The sequence below is a fragment of the Epinephelus moara genome, chromosome 14 (assembly GCF_006386435.1).
Source record: "Epinephelus moara isolate mb chromosome 14, YSFRI_EMoa_1.0, whole genome shotgun sequence".
In the NCBI taxonomy this organism is placed as follows: Eukaryota; Metazoa; Chordata; class Actinopteri; order Perciformes; family Serranidae; genus Epinephelus; species Epinephelus moara.
The window spans coordinates 19,238,278-19,245,523 of NC_065519.1; the positions used below are offsets into that span (position 1 = coordinate 19,238,278).

Sequence of the window (7,246 nt, forward strand, 5' to 3'; positions counted from 1 at the left end):
AACATTTGCGGTTAGATTATCATATTTTTTTATTGACAAAAATACAGGCTGCTTCGGCTGATTTTTTTTATGCGCACATGTGCCCCTAAATATTTTTTACAGTTCGCACACACCTATTTTTAGTCGCAAATGCGAGTGAAACGCTCGCACTGTCAAGCGCTGTTAAGTGACGTAGAGAGTAACGAAATCTGAACATGAGTTGTCAGCTGGAGACGCATGATAGACACGTGTAAACAGTGTTGTGTCCTGCCAATCCACTTGTGTTCGGCGCACCAAAACACATGTTAATACCAGGTGTAAACAGGCTCTTAGTCCTCTTAAAAAACACTTCCTGCAGCTGTTTTCTGCAAAACAAGAAACAAACAGACTTCATTATTGTTTGGGACATGGCAGTGATATAAACCAGATGAAAAACACTGTAATCTTGTTCTCAAATATCAATGATAGGAAGAGAAACGTAGAAGTGCACCTAAATTTCAAGAGTGACTGACTCCTACGTCCCAAAGAAGCAACACGTCTTCTAAATGTCCCTGAACCATAACAGCTTGGTTGAAGGCCACTGCACCGTTATGCTTTTCGGGACCCACAGCGCATATTTTGCCAAACTTCATTGCTTGTCACCCACAGTATCATGTGCGCAGCCCATAAGACAACACCTGACAAAGTGGCAAATAAAAGCAGGAAAATGATTGAAGAGGCCAAGAAAGCCAGCCCCTCAGCAGTAATTTGATTGAGAGCACACACCCGCAGATTGATAGGCATGATTGTGGGAAGGGGAGAGCCATGCGGGGAGAGTGGTGTTATCGCATATTGGACCCTGTAACACTTCAAGGCCCCTACACCTCTAATGAGGTGGAGCTGAGGTAGGAAGATTGAAGATAAAGCCAGACAGAACAGCAGCATGTAAATACCTCAGACAATAGTTTGCATCTTTGTATTTAGCCGGATCTAAATAGAGTCAAAGTTTAGGATGGTGTCTATTATATGTGTATTTATGGACATAGCCATTCTGTATATGTAATTGCAACAGAGCCAAACAACTTCAGCTGTGTTATTTTATAATTATTTGCACTATTTTATTCCTTGAATGTGTCCGGGCACTTCTAGGTAATTCCTCTCGAACTCTACAGCCAGTCCTTCTCACATCACTCCATACCATCATCACCTCCCCAACGGGATATCCTTGTCATTTCTCATCCTTTCCCACTCCCTCTGTTTTAAATGGCCTCCATTCACTTTCTTTAATTGGAGAGTGCAAGTTTTGTCACCATCTCATTAATGTCCAAGTCTCCGCACGCACAGGCAGTTCTGCTCCAGTGGGCACATCTGTCCATGCTCATCCATGCAGCTACAGAGGTGTCAGACACAGGAAGACACACACACACATTCGCTCACATGCACACACAAACACACATTCGCTCACATGCACATGCAAGGTATTGTCACTTTGGTTATTAAAAGCAAAGCTGGGCCGATTATGATCCCATTCAGAGGGAGAATAGCTCTCTCGAGGTGAATGATGGCACATCACATGGTGCAGGGTGGAGTGGGAGCTTCTGTGGAGATGGAGGGAAAAGAGAATTGACTAAAGGAGATGGAAAGAGGTGTGAGGGTATAGAAAGATGTGAGAAGAGGAGTGGAATAGAACAGGTAATGAATGATGATGGCGCCTATGTGTCCTGACTCACCAATCAGAATAGAGTGAGAAAGAATGTACTGTCTGAGCGCAGGCTTTCCAATACAAGGTCATGTGGAAATTAGGGAAGAGATGCCTGAAAGCCAACAAATACACACACACACACCGGCACACAGTCAGGATTAGAATAACAACGAAAAACTTTGCATGAATGATTTAGTCCACCTCTGTTATGTTATCACTTTTTAAACCTTTATAGAAAGTTTATTGACCTGAGAATTAATACAGCCTGGTTTATAATTGGAATTGGACTTCTGTTGAGTGTCCGTTTCTCGGTGGCATTACTGCTGACAGATAAGTGCTTGGCATTTTTGTTGTTTTTATGGCGGCTGTGCAAAATGAGATATTTCTCTTGGCTGCAGCGGCAGTAACCAAATATTAGCTTTTACATTAGTGAACTTCTGGTTCTTTGATAATTAGCTGTGTTCCATTTTGCAGATTGAATATAGGGTATGCAAACTTTCTTCTGAATGTGTCGAGCAATGGGCATAACTGTGGGTGTTTCATAGGTAAATTCAAAACATATTCACATAAATCTTGAGTAATTTTCACACATATTGAAGGAAAATGTTTGGTGCATTAAATAAAACCAATCTGGGGCTGCTCTTGGGAACATCAGTGTCATTTATGATGTCAGTCAGTTTAGTTGAGTACAAATCTGATCAGTACCATGCTGTATAGGGCAGGGGAAGCATGGCTGGATAAACAATATAATTTTATATAGTAAAATCTCAACAGCAATGCTGTTCTGTTGGGTAAGTGTATTAATTCATTTGGCTTAATAATGTTGAATAGTTAATAGACTGACCTCGTTGCTCTGTTTTGGTCCCCACCAGCCCCTGAGGGAAATATCTGGCTCTTTAGCTGCTAACTCATAGTCGTTTGACCCAATGTTCATATGGAAATATTGATTAGTACAGCTTTAAACACACATATGTGGCTCTGCACTTTGAGGATTAGAAAAGGCAGTATCATGAGGGGTTTAGTTGTGCTCTGCACCGAAACTATATCCGTTGAGCATGATGATTACTTGGAACACTGCAAGACATCAACTTTGTGGCTCACCAGCCACTGTGACAACGCATTCTCAATCTGACCCCTCTGGTTATGGACCTTCCACATCCAGATACGATGTAAAAGGTACCCTGGATGCGTTGGTTGTTGACGTTCTGGGATGTCGTGACAAGTTCTGCCTGTTATGTGCATTCTTTCAAAAATACACTTAGGTTTTCACAGGAAATTTACCATGTACATACAGTCACTCCTCACTCTGAGAAAAAAACAGCATCGCGGAGTGTCGTTCCTGTGGACTCTGGCAACACTAAACCCCCGAGCTTGCCTTAGAAGGACTAAATGCACAAAACAGCTATTTTTAAATATCCCATGGAGAGAGACTCTCACTGTCGCCTGTTTTTAGCCTTAGTGTCAGACTGAAGCTCCCAGAACCTTCAGTCTGACATCGCCTCCATTGAAGGCGATTTACAAGGGGGAGGGAATTAGATTTTTCCCTAACCAATCAGTAGAGATCAACGACTCACCCAGAATCTGACGTCATTAGTATCCATGCCTCGGGGGTGCCGAAAACAAGCGAGCATTGCCCGTTTAAAATGTCTCCGTCTTCGTGCACGCCCAGCTGCATCGCCGTTAAATCCAGTTTAGCAGCTTCCTTAATTTGGTCCTCCATTAATGCGAGTAGCGGCGAAATACCTCAATAGCATCGTTAATGTGGTCTGTAGGATCTGTAGCGGTCGCCATTGTTGCTATCCTCACCAGTTACCCACCGGCGCACAGCTTGACATCAGCGTGGCACTGATTGGCTAANGGGGAAGCATGGCTGGATAAACAATATAATTTTATATAGTAAAATCTCAACAGCAATGCTGTTCTGTTGGGTAAGTGTATTAATTCATTTGGCTTAATAATGTTGAATAGTTAATAGACTGACCTCGTTGCTCTGTTTTGGTCCCCACCAGCCCCTGAGGGAAATATCTGGCTCTTTAGCTGCTAACTCATAGTCGTTTGACCCAATGTTCATATGGAAATATTGATTAGTACAGCTTTAAACACACATATGTGGCTCTGCACTTTGAGGATTAGAAAAGGCAGTATCATGTGTCCGTATTCATGTATGCCACCTGCCAAAGTGGCGAGTAAGAGTGACTGTGTTACACACCACTGCCAAATTATACCCACATTAGGTGGGTGGGTGCTACTGTCAAGCCCTTGTGCCTACACATATTCTTTTTTGTATTGTCAAAGTGGTTGTTAGAGAAGGCTCAAAATGTTCCCCTACATTTTTGATATTTTTTAGTATTCCTACTCCTCCTGTGGAGCTATTGCACACTCAGAAATTCACATCATAGACTTTATGAGCAGAATGTAAAATATCCCATTCTCGCCACTAAAGCAGTAACTTACATCACCTACACCGATGCCATCCTGCATTGATCACTTAACAACAAGTGGCCCCGTGAAATGCATTTGTGCTCATAAATGTCAACGTGTTTCAGTGCACCTCATACTTGTTTCACACGCTACAAAGCAGAGAATTCACATATTAAAACCGCCCTTCAAGACTTTGGGACAGCCCATGTAATAAAGGATCCAAATAAAGCATTCCTGGTGGAAATCACAAGCATCCGGAGAGAGAGCGAAAGGCAGAGTGGAACTTTGAACATGTCAGCTGTTTTTTTCAGGCCTGTCTCAGAGGAGAGGTTTATGTAAGTGGTTTATTGCGTGCCTGCATCATGGGGGGACAAAGGAGGGGAGACGCAGGGCATTTATGAGATTAGCACAAAGTAAACTTCTTCTTAGAGTGATTTCCCCCTGCAGAGGACATCAGCAGTCAGCAAGACGGAAAGAATAGGAAGAATAGGGTGGGGCAGCGGGTTCACCATCAGTTCAGGAATCAGAGAAAATAGCAAAGCGCGGCAGGTCAGAAGGTATTAAATGTTCTCGGGGAAAATGAGAAGAAAGAGCAGGCGACGGGCAAAATGTCTCACGTCTCCATTACCTTAAGTGCATGGTGACGCTGGAGGCAGAGCAGGTGACAGTCATGTCACATGTATGACTGTCATCCATGATGTTGGCACCCGCTCATTGACTTGCAGTACAAGTGTAGGGTTATCCTGGCAGTGTTTCTCAAGGGTACAGCGGGGAATTAAAGCAAAAGACATAAGTCACTGAGCACTTACTGTTTCCTTTGTCTCTGTAGACTTAAAGGTTCTAAAAAAATCTTTGCAATAACCTTTTTTTATGAGTACGAACTCTTGCAGGACACATCAACCCTTTTACACAAATTCAGTTTGAAAATGTTTTGTTTGTCTGCAGCCTGGGTCTTCAACAGGGGGTCCTCAGAGTGACTGCAGGGGGGATGCAACGTTTTTGTTTCTAATTTAAGTTTTAAAGGAGCAGTATGTAGGATTTAGTGGCATCTAGTGGTGAGGAATGCAATCTAATCTGTAGATTATAGATTCTGTAATCTGTGTTTTTTCAGGCGCTGTGTGGCTCGTCATGGAGGGGCTGCTACCTATGATGCGGAAACACAAATGGCGCTGGTTGGTTGGTTTATCCATTTTGGGCTGCTGCAGGAACATGACGGTGCAACATGGTGGACTCTGTTGATGAGGACCTACTCCTTAAACAGTTAATACTAAGGTAACAAAAAGACAACCATTCTCATATATATATATTTTTTTGTAGTTTATTTTATTTATTTTTTTTCTTTAAAATTTAAATATGTCTAAAAATATACATTAACATGAAACAATATACTATTAGCAAAGATAAATTGGCCTTTTTATTAAAAAAAATAAATAAATAAAAAATTTACAGTACACAACATTGATAGGCCAACCATTACCTATGGGACCTAAGGCTAAATCACTATGCATCACTTATCTGCAACAGCAAGGTGAACAAGTAAGGTCAACTTTACGCAACATATTAGCCAATTAGCTTTATTAATATTCCAAGTGTCCAGACATTCCTGTGAGCCACAATGAATTGTTTTGTAACAGTTTGAGCAAAAGACTCCACTCGCGACAATGCAGAAGGGGAAGCTAATGCATCTAGCCATGCTACAACTGCTGCTAACTTAAGCAGGATTTATACTTCTGCATTGAATCGATGTTGTTCCTACTGCGTAGGCTCTAGGTTGACGCAGACCCTATGCCGGAGCCTGACATGCACCTCCCCAGAAATGTAACTACATGTTGCGGTGATGCAGACCTCCTGTCTATTATTGTAAGCTGAAACCATTTCCCTCAGTGGAAACAAAGCTTTTATTTACTTTAATTTCACAGATATGAAACAATAAATCGTGAAGACAACAAAGCCTCCACAAAATAGCATTTTAAGACTTGTGTGTGATTTATCCTGGCTTCATATGAGCAGAGCTTGTCGCTAGGATAATTTATACAATGTAAAATGTCATAGGCTTGTGCTAATAATGTTAGCATGTTTTATTTGTTTGGAAAACGTGTTTAGTATAAGACAGTTGTTTTGTCGGTGAACCTTGTGAGTTGTAATGGAGCCGAATTTTGTTACATTACCTTTGTTAAATGTTGCTGTTGTCCCTGGCTTCATATGAGTAGAGGAAAAGTCTGCTAGCCTCTAGGCTAATTTATACAATGTAAAATGCCATAGGCTTGTGCTAAAAAAAATAGCATGTTGTATTTGTGGGGAAAATGTGTCCAGATAAAGACAAGTGCTTTGTCTGTGAATGCTGCGAGTTATAGTGAAGCTGATTTGTGTACTTGTGTTTGAAACTGTCACTATTAAGCCATATTTAATGTGTGTTTTGAATCAACTAAACCATACAGCACTTCACAGAAACTCCACAGTCGACTAGTGTTTTGGAGGTGTAACTGCAAAGTGAGAGGCAACTCAGTTTTATCCAGTATATGAAGTAGGGTTCTCTTTGAGTTAAGGGGACCTTGGCATTAATAAAACATAAAGACCGCTGGTCTACAGCAAAACATGGATTGTCATTTGGCTGCATAAGATGCTAGTTCTTGGCATAAAGGATAGACCCCATCATTTCTAATAAAATTCTATATTTTACCTTGTGCAACGATATAGAAATGGCTTATAAGGAGGAAATGTGTGAAACCATGTTACACAAGTAGTCACAGAAGTCAGAATCCATTCTCCGAATTGTTTTGGGGAAACAGGAGAGAAGCCTATCAGTGCAACAAACATCTGACCTGGTGATAAAGTATCAGGTGGGAAGTGGCACTACATCACTCAGAGGGAGACAAACCCAATCTGCCACTTCAGGTCGACTGCATCGAGAGAGGAAGGGAGGGCAAACAACACACCCAGGGAAGGAGTCTCAGCCTCTGTCGCCAGTTAGCCATGCACAGCAACAGCTGGGCACTTTGATTAATTTGTCCGAAGGCAGTGATTTATTCGTTTGTAAGGGACCCGCGTGAACTCCACAATGGCTTTACACGGTGTGCATACAAAGGCAACATGCATTCCCACTCGGACTCACTTCATATTTATACAAGTTTTTTTTTCTTCTCTCTGGCTCTCTTCCTTCCCCTC

At 41.8% G+C, this 7,246-nt stretch overlaps 1 long non-coding RNA gene across 1 annotated transcript in view; it reads left to right on the forward strand.

Moving 5' to 3' along the window:
* LOC126401022 (uncharacterized) overlaps positions 1-5,334 on the forward strand; it is a 120,456-nt gene extending 115,122 nt beyond the window's left edge. Inside the window, exon 3 of the long non-coding RNA XR_007571037.1 lies at positions 5,193-5,334. This is a non-coding gene — a long non-coding RNA (uncharacterized LOC126401022). The remainder of the gene's footprint in view (positions 1-5,192) is intronic.
* The last annotated feature ends 1,912 nt before the right edge of the window (positions 5,335-7,246 follow it).